Source organism: Planococcus citri, chromosome 2 (assembly GCF_950023065.1).
Source record: "Planococcus citri chromosome 2, ihPlaCitr1.1, whole genome shotgun sequence".
Lineage (NCBI taxonomy): Eukaryota > Metazoa > Arthropoda > Insecta > Hemiptera > Pseudococcidae > Planococcus > Planococcus citri.
In genome coordinates, this window is record NC_088678.1 from 30,883,567 (window position 1) to 30,897,790 (window position 14,224).

Consider the following 14,224-nt stretch of genomic DNA (forward strand, 5'->3'; position numbering starts at 1 on the left):
ACTTCAACAATTTTTGCAAAAAACTAAACTTTCTGCCTTCTGGGAATTTGGCATTTTATGACAAAACCGACCGGGGAAAAAATTGTCTGAGCAAAGCGAAGGTGAATTTTTTCATTATGAGAAATGGAAAAATCTGTTTGAAGTAGGCAACCTTTCACTAAATCCCCTGACTTTTGAGTAAAAAATGCTGTAAATTTCCAAAATTCCCCGACTTTCCTAGGTTTTCCAAGCTTGTGGACACCTTGTTTTATATGAATACCGAAAAAATTATGACAGAAAATTTAAATTATTTACCTGCAAATGTAGGGAAGGTAATTATGCAAGTTTGCAAGTAAGTAGTGAAGACATGAGTAAACATGATTTTATCTGAATGTGGATGTACTTACCTAATCGAGCTGGAAGAAAAAAATTTGGCAGATAAATATAACGATTTTTTAATGACACCTCCACCTTGGCAATTTTCAACAATTTATCAAAAAAAAAAAAAAATACTTAATAATAATAAAGGTTCCTCTAGTTTTAAGTTTTATAAAATTCTGCAAAAATCGTAAATTCAGCTTGAGCATTTCAGAAGCTATAAAATTTAATTTTTGGCTACTTATTAACTGAGAAAAGTTGGAGATTTCGAATACCTAACTATAGTCTTTTGGGGAAATGGCAGAAAAAATTTTCTCTTCAAAGTCACTTGCGATACACTCTCTTTTACAACAATATTTCGATCAATTTTTTACACAAATCAAAACACGTTTCTCTCGATTCAAATCTAAAATTTTCTCATATTGACAGTGTTGATCTGATGAGTTGTTTTTTATAGGCATTTTGAAATCCCTCCTGGCTCAATACAAAATGATTTTCCTATCTTTTTTTCCTTCAACTTTCATTTGAAAAAACAACTCATCAGATCAACACTGTCAATATGCCTATAATAATAATAATATGCATAGACCACCAACCACCACGAACTAATGCATATCCAATATCCATATTTCACCCCGATACACACGTACGTCCCATATACCTGAAATTTCCATCGGAAATGGACTTAAAATATATCTACCTCGTATATACAAACAAGGCCATATGCCTAGTCACATGTATAACTTTTACGCCGGCGATAACCCCCCGTTAAGAAAATAATGGCAGCTGACAGTATCTAGACTGTCGGGTAATGAAAGCGAACACGTCAGCGTTTTTTCTCTACAAGTGTTACTTACAAGGTGTTAGCGTGTGAATTGGATTTTCGTCGATCTATATCTCATATTACACTTTGAATTACAAACTGAAATGTTTTAACATAAACAATGTAACAATTTAACACACTCGATAGGTAAGTTGATATAAATCTACGGTGATTTGGCAGATTTACTCTATGGCGAAGCTTTCCGTTACGCTACATCGGGAACAATACCGAATTCTCGGCTCGTCAGTAACACAGCTTGTACTTTAATGGAATTAATTAATATTATAACTACGATTGCATCTCTTTTGAAAGTGATCTCGTTAAGTGTCATTGTTTAAAGTAGGTATACCTTTTATGCAGTTCTACCACTAGGTACCTAGTACCTACTATACTATCGTTGATGACAGTACGCATATAACGAGAGGTGGTGTGGCGGGGGGAATATTTTTTTCGAAACAATTTAAACCTACATGAGGTTAATTTAAATAACATTAACATTTCGCATGCGAACCTTTGGTCTACGGTAAATTAAAAATTGTAATATAGACGGGGCAGTATGCACATGGACACGCCTATAATAATGGACGCGCCTTTGGGACATCGCTTAATAAGACAATCCGATATGAAAGAAACATGTACGTGTAAATGGTTATGTATCACGCGTAGGATATAGACGGACTTATCGAATTCCATCTATCGTATCGAGGTGTGTATTAGATGACATATTAGAGTTCATACAAATATTAAATCACATACGCGTACGTATCTATCTATATGTAATACCTATAGAAAGAGATATGCAATGCAGCAATCGCTGCAGCTCGACCGGACTTTATGGATAAACTGTTGGCAACAATGATGTATTCACTTCGGAAAAGCCAACAGGCAGTTTGATGAGAGAGCAATACGATGGTGGTAATACGATAAGTATCTTTTTAAATACACCTTCGCGGTAATAGCTTTCACTCCCACTAAATTAAAAAACATATTGATTTGAACTTACTACAACATACGAGTACGAGGCTACCAAAGTTTTTTTTTTTCAATTTTATAGTCGCCGACCAAAGGTCTTTTTGAAAATTTCTCATCGGTAGGGGATCGATCTCAAGGTATATACCCAACGTAAGAGTGAAAATTAATCTGTCATTATATGAAATTGAATTACGATCGAGAAAGCGAGTTCATTGTTGTTCGTCAACATGCATCTATGATAAGTTATCACATACACGTTATTGATTTTCAATACTATTTTTTTTTTTTTTTGAAATTAATTTAATAAGATAAGATAGCCTATAAAGGGTTCAATTGTGCTCTTATCACTTTAATCGATTTTAATCAATTTTCTCACCGAAATGAATTTGCTAATATACTCGTAGCAAAGAAAGGTTCTCCATGAGCCATGAGGTGCCAACTGATGCTCGAAATTGGTAGGTAAATCATCAAAACACTGTCAGAAAATCAGAGGTATGCCGAATCAAAAGGGGTACAACATTAATTTACTTCCAACTCCCGCTTCCGAAATTTGTTCGAACCACATTTGGCTAATTAGCATGAAAAATTCTGGAGGGGAGATTGGAGGTGGAGGGTTTGAGTAAAAACTTGGTGAAATTTCAACCCCCCCCCCCCCCCCCCCGCTTCCTCCCAACACGTCACTTCGTCACGCCTCATTCGAAATCACATGGGAATCTATAAAAACCTTCAAAAAATCAAACAATATCGTCGACTCAAAGAGCTTTAAAATCGAAGCAAAAATTCGAAACCCGAAAAAAAGTCTGCACATGAAAATTATGAGATTTCGAATTTGAACCCATCCTACGAGTATATTAAATAACGGCAATAATTCCATTAAGAGCACTAATTAGTAATTACTGCACACTGGAAAAAAATATAATTTCGAGACATTTGAAGCAAACCAATTTTTACCACTTCGAAACCCATTTAAAACCATTTGCAATGCCATTCACAATAGCTCTTAATTCTTCGTTCTTACTGTTCTTATATATAGTACATTCGCATTTGAAAACCTTCACTCATGATACGTATTTGAAATGATATCGATTTCATGATGCCGGATCACACACGTTTAAAAAATGATAAAATGGTCAAGGCTTCCATCACATGCATCCTAGGCAGATTTCTCCCAAATGTGAAGGCGTTGAATGAACCCATTCCATATAAAAACAAACTCAGTATGAGATCAATTATAATGACATATTTGTTATTGTTTAAAAGCACTTAATATTTCCTGTTTAAACGATCCAGTGCAACGCAATGGTATCGTAGACCATTTCAATTCAGAGGAAAAAAAAACACCGAAAGAATTTGCTTTCTATTCATCGATCTTGATTCTTTAAAGATATCTGTAGAGATCGTGTAGATATGGAGTAGGTACGTTCAATGTTTAAGATTATGTAAGTATAACAAATGTATATAGATATGAATCACTGGGAAGAAATATGAAATTGCGGATGAATTCTTGGATTTTTGACGAAAAGTTTTAATTGGCTAATTCATGTTATGGTAAGTAAAATTTCAATTCTTGAAATTTTATTGATTTAGATGTGTTCGGCTTCAAAATTTTTTTACGATGCATACCTAACTTGTCCATTATTTTTGATGAGTATTTATCATCATTGTTTTTAAAACAATTTTTACAATTTTAAAAAACATTAAAATTGATATTTATACCAACCCCATTTGAACCTACTTGATAATTTTTGGGCAACTTTAAATTTTTTACACATTTTCAACCTTTCTGATCACTTTCAAAATAACTCCAGTAAATTTCAAATTCATTTTTACACTATCTATCACTCCTGCCAATTTATATCACAATTTCATAAATCAAATTGAAAATTGATTAACTTACCCATTACTTTGTCAATTGAAATTGCATAATTCTCAATTTGACTGCAATACTTCGACTGATGTCACAACTATTCCTAGAAACAGAATCACAAAAAAATGAATTTTTGGTTGGATAATTTTTTTTTTAATTGCAAAAATTGAAAATGAATAAACTAAATTAGCTGAAATTTTAATTAAGGAGGTTTCAGGACGTGCCCTTTCCAAAAATAGCATTCCTGCTCAAATTGAAGGCGGACATCTCGAGAGGGTTTTCTAGTGAGAAAAATTTGTTGAAAAACTTGAATGTTTGAAAATCAACAAGCCTGCCTATGCTTTAAAATATTGAAGAAAAAAAAATATCGAGAATTTTAAATGAAATGTGAATTTTTGTGGCGTATAAAAGCGCAAAAGTTTTGACTAATTCGTTGCATTTTAGGAAAGGAACAATGAGGAGGGGTGTGGTGGGAAGGACACTTCAGAGAGCGCGTCGTTCGGAACGTTACCACGCTGAAGCGGTGGAAACGAACCAACATTAACGAGCGTGTTCCAAATGAGCGAGTGACTTGAACGCTGGATACAGCACTAAGTCGATTTCTTTACTCTTAAGCTAAACTCTCTCAATTCTGAAATTTCACGTAATTTCTGTAATTTGCAACTCTAAATCCCAATCAAAACCACCAACTCAACAAACCAAATCCCAATGTAAAGTGATATTAATATTAGAAAATGGAAATTTTATCTTTGAAATATTTTCCACGTAATAAAATTTTAGTCTTACAATTAGTGTAAGTCAATCTGGAAAATAAAATTTTAAAAAAAACAACAACACAATTCGAAACGGTTCTACAAAAATTGGCAAAAAAGTGAAACTTGTTGATAATTTTTGATATTTTTAGGTAAAAAGGAAATTTTTTTAGCAATTAGGTAAAAAATGATAAGTTTTGTCAACTTTTGACAAAACGCAAGATTTTTTTAACATTATTTTTTTCAATTCTAAAAAGAGGTTTTTGACTTGGTGAGAATTTTTGGCAGATGACGAAAAATCAAAACTTCGACAATTTTAACCCTTTCACTCGATAAAATGAACTCATCACAAAATAATCAAAATTCGAAAAAACTAATTTTCAATTTCATGAAAATTGATAAAAACCACACTCATAGCAAAAAAATTAAAATTCGTTTATTTTTTTAATTTTTTCGAATTTTGATTATTTTGTGATGAGTTTATTTCATCGAGTGAAAGGGCTTTTTCAACTTTTTCAACGTATACGTAAAAATAGGGGTCAAATGGGTCAACTTTACCATGCAATCAAAACTTTTTTTCGTGTTTAAAAAAAAATCGCATTTTTTCCGCAAATTTTCAATTGGGTCATTCCACGTCAATTAGACCAAGAAGTTGTAGGGGGTTTCGGCGATTTTTTTGAAATTTCTTCTGTGGAAAGACCTTCGGAAGGGATGACCAATGGCGCAAATCGCAGCCCTCTAGCCCGTTTTTAAAGGCAGCCAGGGGGTGTCAAAGTTTTCAATGATCCTAAAATATCATCCATTTCAGCAGTGGATTACTCAATAACCGCGATACCTACCAAAATGGAACTTTTTCTCATAGTTAGGGATTTTGAAAGGCTTTTAGGTGATAGCATAAAAATCAGTGTTGCCAATTTTTTGTACAAAAAATAAGCTCAAAAAGTTTCGAAACGTAATTTTTATATCTTTCCGACTCTCAAAAATCCTGGAAAAAAAATGTAAGTATTATGGACAACTTTTCATGGTGAACAACATATTGAAAAATTGAGTTGGCATTATTTTGTAAAGTCGATTTAAAAAAATTGAAAGTTTGCGAAAAAATGCGATTTTTTGATTTAAAACATGAAAAAAGTTTTGATTGGTGAAGTTGACCCATTTGACTCCTATTTTTACGTACCTGTCGAAAAAGTTGAAAAACCCCTTTCACTCGATGAAATGAACTCCTCACAAAAAAATCAAAATTTGAAAAGATTCAAAAAATGAACAATTTTTAATTTTTTTGTCATGAGTGTAATTTTTATCAACTTTTTCAAGAAATACGCCAGAAAGAGGTCAAAATAAGACAACTGAATAAATTAAAAATTTTTTTGATGATTGAAATTGAAAATCGAATTTTTTTGAATTTTGATTTTTTTGTGAGGAGTTCATTTCATCGAGTGAAAGGGGTTTTTCAACTTTTTCGACAGATACGTAAAAAAATAGGTCAAATGGGTCAACATCACCTATCAAAACTTTTTTTCAAGTTTTAAATCAAAAAATAACATTTTTTCGCAAACTTGAAATTTGTTTAAATCGACTTTGCAACATGTTACCATCCCAATTATTTAATATGTTGTTCAGCATGAACAGTTGTCCATAATATATTTTTTTCAGAAAGTTTGAGATTCGGAATGATATGAAAACTACGTTTCGAAACTTTTTGAGCTAATTTTTTGTACGAAAAAAAGTGGCAACACTGATTTTTATGATATCACCAAAAAGCCTTTCAAAACCCCTAACTATGAGAAAAAGTTCCATTTTGGTAGGTATCGCGGTTATCGGGTAATCCACTGCTGAAATGGATGATATTTTAGGATCACTGAAAACTTTGACACCCCCTGGCTGCCTTTAAAAATGTGCAAGAGGGCTGCGATTTGCGCCATTGGTCATCCCTTCGGAAGGTCTTTCCACAGGAAAAATGTCAAAAAAATCGCCGACCCCCCCCCTTTCCACTTCTTGGTTGAATTGACGTGGAATGACCCACTTATCTATATTCTGACAGCTTCTTTCCACCTTCTCTTCATTCTCCTTCTGCTTGTAGAAGAAATGATTAGGTACTGCGTATAAAAGCTGCAGAAGATATAGGTACCATTTTACTACAGAACTGAGAGTTAAAAGTGAAATATTCAGTCGCTCTACTCCATTAATCTAAAATGCTACCAAAGTTCTCTATTTTTTTTTTTTTTGGAATGTGCATTTGTATCTCAAGAGGTCTCCATTCCATAAACATCCACATCCACAAATTACACACATACTTCAAAAATCGACTTCCTGTTGTAGATTTGTTTCCAATTCGGTATATTTTACCAACTGTCCACCTAACGTAAGGTGTAAGAAGTCGATCTCATCTATTATTCTAATACACATAATATCCACCCGAGGTAGTCGCTACGCGTTGAAAATTACCCGAGAAAGATTTATTCTTTGTATTTGAGAAATATCCCATCATTTAAGATAAGGCGGCGTTGAAAGTTGTAGAAAAAAATTATAGATATGTGCCTGCACCATATCCTGTACACCACCGTACCAAAGAGAGCCAGGCAGGCCAGGCGTCTCGCTATAAAATGGATCCATAAATATAATACGAAAATAAAGCTATCGTCGTTTAATTACGAAATCGAGTTCATTTTACGAATATGATTAGAAAATGCAATTCTGAGCACGATGCGATGTACATAATACCTGTACGGTGTACGCGGTACCATACCAGATCCAGATCGTATTTCTCTAGCGCCACTTAGCCTACCAAAGGAATGGTGTTATCGCGGTTGTACCGGTGATGTCTTACGCCGGTAAATAGTGAATACGACAGCGGCCCCGAACAATATCGAACTGGATTTAAACCATTATTATAAATTATTAACATCATATCAGCGGCTAGTCATTGTACCTGCTGCCTACAATCCCTACGGACCACTTCTTTTAACATGAAAGTTCCGTTTTAGCGTGAAAACTGGTTTAGTATTTTAGAGATTATAAAGTTTTAATTCATATTCTACACGAATTCTTGGAACCTATTTTTGGTGTAAATAGGTTCCAGAATTACATATATCACCGAACTAGCACCACGAACACGTATAACACTTAAATATTGTCAAAGTAAATATATGATATTATATTTTGTGAACAAGATAATGTAATCTGAAAAATAAAAACCTATATAATATGTCCGAGCTGGAAAAATGTATTACTTTTATATTCGTATAAATAAAAAAATTCAATAGCAGATCGCGAGCATTAACATTTATCAAATTCGTCAATAAATTAATTTCACGCCGATGATTTACGCGTGCGTATCCGGTACCTCTACCAGAGTATATCATGTGTGTAAAGTAAACTGTGAATGAATGGGCCAATAGCCACAGCTTAAAGCGTATTATGGTGAAAATTCTATTCGTATGCAGAAAAGGGCGCATATATGGGGATTAGGTAATAGGTAACGAGAATAAATACAGGTAGGTATCGATTGTGTTCGCAAGATAGGTCGTTGTTAGGAAGGACGTGTGTATGTTTTTTTCGATTTATTATGCTGCTAGAATGAAGTTTCTTTTTAGAGGATCTCCTTCGTGAAACTATGTAGTCCCATTTTTGTTATAATTTATTTATTTATTGTACTAAATATTACACCGAAAAAAGGTCATGTTTGGATGGTACATAAGTACTCAAAAATCTTTTCAATTCATTTTTTCTTGATACTTTTGAGGGGATACGAGAAAAGTCATCTGATGAACTGTGAAATTGTTTCAGTAGAGGGAGGTTTATAACAACAACTCAATTATATGCTGGTAATCTGAGTAAGTAATTTAAACAAATTTACCTATGCTGTGTGCAATCTCTTGTGGAAGAGAAGTGATTAACAACGATGATGATGGCAAAGAAAAAAAATTCAATTCAAGTTATAACTCTCAAAAAATCAAATTTAAAATAAGCGAAGAAAACTTCAATTTGTGCTAGAACTCGTGCAATCGCCAAGAACCTAATTTATGGGAGTTTTAAACTGGGATTTTTTTTTTTAGTTTAGAGATAAGAATTGGCCCCAGCGAAGCAAGGGCAAAAGCTTTCAAAAGTGTGGGTTTCGAGAGGTAACAAAGTTTGAAAAAATTTGTTCAATTCTTTTGATCCAAAATTTTAGAATTTGAATGATGAGTTTGAACCGAGTGAAGCGAGGACTAAGCTCTTACTCAATTTTTCCGCCAAAAATATTTCGAAAAGTTGAACTATTTGGAAACTCTTTGATGAAAAATCGAGACTTCGTGACAATTTTTTGGCAGAAAAGTAAGAATTTTGGCAATTTTTGACGAAAAAGACAGTTCTTGGACAAAAGAAAAACGAGACCGACAATTTTAACCAATTTTTTTACAATTTTTGGCAAACAGCCCATGTTTTGCAAATACATATCTCAAATAAGACTTCTAATATCCTAAAAACAATTCAAAATTCAGCCCTAAGGATCTGTATTGGAGCCCTCTATTCCTCTCCCACCCGTAAAACATGTGCCACAGCACTTAAAACATCCTTAATTCGAACACGCTGTGTCCTCCCTCTGAGATAAGAGCGAAACTAATTAACAATACATTCATCAAAACCACAAACACGCAAATCGTCCAAGAGTAAAATGATGATCAACTGTGTCAAACGCCTTTGCAACATCTATATACACAGCTGCCACTATTTTATTGGCCTCCATTTCTTGCACAACTAAGGTAATATGGTGAATAACAGCTTTCTCAGTGCTTCTGCCAGGGAGGAATCCAAATTGTAGATCAGAGAAGAAACCACTGTCCAAAAGAAAATCAAGCATACGTTCTTTTACCACGGATTCAAAAACCTTACCAATTGAGGGCAATAATGACACTGGATGGTAAGAAGAAACCTACCTATTATCACCTCCCTTAAAAATAGGAACAACCATAGCTTCCTTTAAGTGCATAGGGTAAACCCCTCCTCAAAAGACCTATTGAGCAGTTCTACCAAGGGCTCAACTAGACAAGGAGCAAGCTTTTTCAAGACTTTACTAGAGATACCATTAATTAACGAGCCTCCCCCTGCTGAAATTTTTGAAATGGCCCTCACAATCTCATCAGCTGTCACTCTAGTAAATGATACCCCTAAAGAGGGAGGACATGAGTTTCTTTCACCAAGCAGTTCTAGTTCACTGTGTCCAACAACTTTACCAAAGAAATCTGAGAAAGCACCAGCAATCTCTGTTGAGTCATTAACATCCTGTCCATTAATAGATAATGATGTAATTGTTTCCCTCTTCTTTCTACCAGCAATTTCATTGAGAATTTTCCAGTATTTGCCATAGTCTTTACCACAATTTTCGAACATTCTGTCATAAAATCAAATTTTATCTCTTTTTGATAAAAATGTGTATTTGGGAGGGTTGGGGTAAAATGGGAATTTTGGGGAAAATAACCAAATATTAATGAGTAGGGTATCCTTTTCTTATGATTCGATACCACTGAGCACGAATATGACGTCAGATTTTTTGCTACCGTCATCTAGCTCTCTCCAGAGCACTTAGTCCCTTTAATTTTCACTATTGTTAAAAAGCATAAAAAAATGAAGAAACGCTATTTTGAGGGGTAAATATGAGGGGAGATGGTTGAAAATTTTTGTGGGGATACATACTAAGGATATACATAACATACTGAAAAATTTTCAAAATTGGTTAACATGGGGCTGAGAAAAGTGATATTGAAATTTCAGAAAAGGGAGCTAGGCTCTCCAAAAAGGGGAGGGGGTGTGGATCTGAAATTTTTCATGCGGAAGTTTCTCAATGGTACTCACCTTCCATGCTAATATCAACTCGAACGCTTTCGGAGAACATTTCACCCCTCTTAGGCACCTATATGTAGGTATTTTTCAGGAAACCTCCCCTTTTTTAAATGGCTATAGTTCCATCCCCCTTGAATGTACAAAGAAAGTTGATACATCATTAGATCGGAAATTTAACGTAGATACTTTTGTCTAACCGCATATTTTTCGCTAAAATGCAATGCAAGGGAGAAAATGTCAAAAACGTGTTTTGGGGGGCTAAAATCCACTATGGGGGGAAAGCTCCAGATCGGTTTTCGAGTCTTTGATTGAAATAATTGTTGTGAAAAATTTTTTATGTTAACATTACAATGGAAAATTATGTAAATTTCTGTCAACTTGAACAATAATTTGAGCTTTGATACGTACTAGCTTTCGACATTATAATAATTTATCCTAGCTTAATGTATTTTTCGGTTCTCTTGTGGATCAGTATTTTTCAAAGTTGCAAATGCATATAAATACAATGGTAGGTAACTTAATCGTACATTTCTTTGAAGTAAATTGCAACATTCACAATGGCATTCCAAGAGAAAATTTTATTCATCATAGCTCTCGCGTTTTTCATCCTAAAGGTAAACAAATTTCTTTGTAAATAATTTGATTTAAGTACCTGCAGACCTCAAAGGCTGTATTTTTTATTTTAATCTCTTTGACAGGTTCGCTGCAATGATTCAGAACACACTTCTTCTGGTCACATGTTTCTCACAAGAGGCGTCAACGATGTAGATGAAGCTCCTGATCAAATGGATGACTCAGACAACGAAGGAGATATCAGCCCTCCATCAAGTGATACTCTAATGCCTACTCATCGCGTTCAAGAAACCATTTACAAAGACCTCCATTCCCCCAAAGCGATGCAACTTTTGACCGAAGAATATGTCGGACTCGTTGAGACCGAAATCGCTGCAGAAACCGTTAAAGAAATAATGGCCCGGGTAAAAAAAATTCTAACAGATGAGAGAGTGATACCAAACTTCAAACAAATCAGAGGAGAGATTTACAAATACATGACCAATAAGAAAACACCTCCGATGATTGAAGGATATCTCAAAAATCATTACAATTATTACGTGAACAAGAAGACGCCTGCTTTAATGAAGCATAAATTCAATAACATTAAAATGATCGTTGATAATGAAAATATTCCCAAGCATATTGATCCCTACAAATAGATAAAAATCCCTATTCATACCAGACAACCCTTCCGAAATTAAAAAATTCTTAGACCGAATTAAAAAACTTGACCTTAACAACTCGATTTAAATCCCACACAATGGGTGTAATAATCAAGTAATTACAAACACACACACACACCCCCCCCCCACAAAAAAGAAGGATTTTGACAATTTTTGCAAAAAGACAAGGTCTGTGAGAATTATTGGCAAAAATAGATACTTAAGCCGGACTCTTAAACAATTTAGAAGAAGAAAAATTTTAAAGCAAAAATTTGATAATTTTAGTAAAAATCAGTAATTTTTGAGAATAAGAAATTGCGTACATCTTATCGCAATTTTTTTTTTCGAAAAGTTAGATTTTTCATTATGTAAAAAATCGAGACTTTTCAACTGCGAAAAAGCTAGAATTTTCAACAATAGGGAACACTTTTGGATAATTTTTGGGAAAAATATAGCTTTTTAGAATTTTTTGCAAAAAACTGAGAATTTTTACCATGTTTAGCAAAAAGCAAGACTGACTATTTTTGGGAAAGAGCACAAATTTTTTGCAATTATTGGCCAAAAAAATGATACTTTTTCGCAATCTTCGTTGAAAATGGGAGAAATTTTTTGGTCATTGACATTTTTTTAGGCAAAAAAGCGAGATTTTTAGGTAATTTTTTGGAAGGGAAATGGATACTTCTTGAATTTTTTTAGCAAAAAAGTGAAAATTTTTGGAAAGAAATGAGATTTGGCAGAAAGGTAGACTTTGACTATTTTGCGTTGTAGCCAGTTGAAAAACAGCACAAAAGTGTATGTACTAAATTATTCATCTATTGACATTATTAGCATTTTTTTCTCTTCAAGATGTACTTAAGCGAAAATTGAATTTTGAAAATTTTTCTAAAAGCAATTTTAGAAACCAAAACTGTAGAAAAAGTATCTAACCAGAAGTTACTTCAAGTGTAACTTAGTTACTTAAAAAGTGATCAAGTACGAGCCTTGAGAGTGAGAGCAAAAGCTTGTTTAGAGAAGTAAAGTTTTTTCAGGTGGAAAGTGCGTTTCGTGGCTCAACATTTTCCTTTAAAATTTGAATGATATACCTATTTTTTTAAATTCAATTTGAAACAAAAAACACAATCTTTAAAAAATTCGTATTTTGAGAGTTAAAAAATAATATTCTTTCATAATGTGTCTGCCTATTTTTTGACTCCGCAGTTTTAAAATTGTAATATTGGGTAACTGAAAATTTTAATTATGAAATAAAAAAAGCACACAGGCCCGAGCAATGAGAGGGCGAAACTTTGCAAAAATTAATGTTTAGAGAAAGTGAAATTATTATATTTTTGGTTTTAACATGGGGGCTCTTTTGGTGTTTCGGGGCCCTGACGATCGCCAGTCAACATCATAGGCCAGTCCGCCACTATGTGTGAAAAACCCAGACCACAGTGAATAACCAAATACCTTTCGAATTACACAATCACTCGATGAAGATACTTCTCGTTAGAAGTTTTCTAGAAAATTCAATGAGACAATGGTATAACTACGAGTACCTACTACCTAGTACTAGTCGTTATAAGATAAAAGTACAGGGATTTCCTCAATACATTGCAGCGCATTCGTAGCTGCCATCATCGACCATCGACTCTACAGTCGACAATCGACACCCCTGCTAAGTACAAACCGCAGGAGTAAACCGACCATTAGACCGAAATAGATTAATCGATTAAAAATTTTAATTGCCACCATACGTTAATAAATATCGATTAATTAAGTCACGCCAGCCAGAGAGCTACTCAATGAACGCCATCCGCATACATTACTCTCCTACGCTCTCTCAAAGAATAAAATGACCAGCAGAGAGCGTAGGTGATTCCAATGTTTCACTGTTTCAGAAACAATATTATAAATACATTGCCAAAGAAATTAGTTTCAAAATACAAAAAACTTTTTTTACCAGGAATATTTTATTGTGCGGTGTTTCACGTCGTGAAAACAAGCGGATTATTAAAATTAATTTCACGCCGATATAATATTTTGAGGAAAAGGAGTGCTCTTTTTTTTTCGAATACCCAGCCTAGCATAAACCTATACCTCCTCTGGCAACAATTTATACGACACGATTCAAAGTGTTAACCTAATTATTCATTATGGTCATTTTAAACGTTAACATTTGCGGGACTCCTGTTGTTAGCGAAGCTATTTATCCATCCTAAATGTATTTTATGTCGTTTTTTTTCACCTACGAGACAATTTTCACCTTAATGAAGCCTTTGTTATGTAGAAATCTTTTCACTTATCGAATCGTACATTTAAACTACACCTTGTCTCATTTTCATCCAGTCGATAATTATGTTGTAAAAAATACATTCGTACGTAGTTACCTATATCGTAGGAAATAAAAATTTCAAAAATGTCGTACTAAATTAAAATCAAT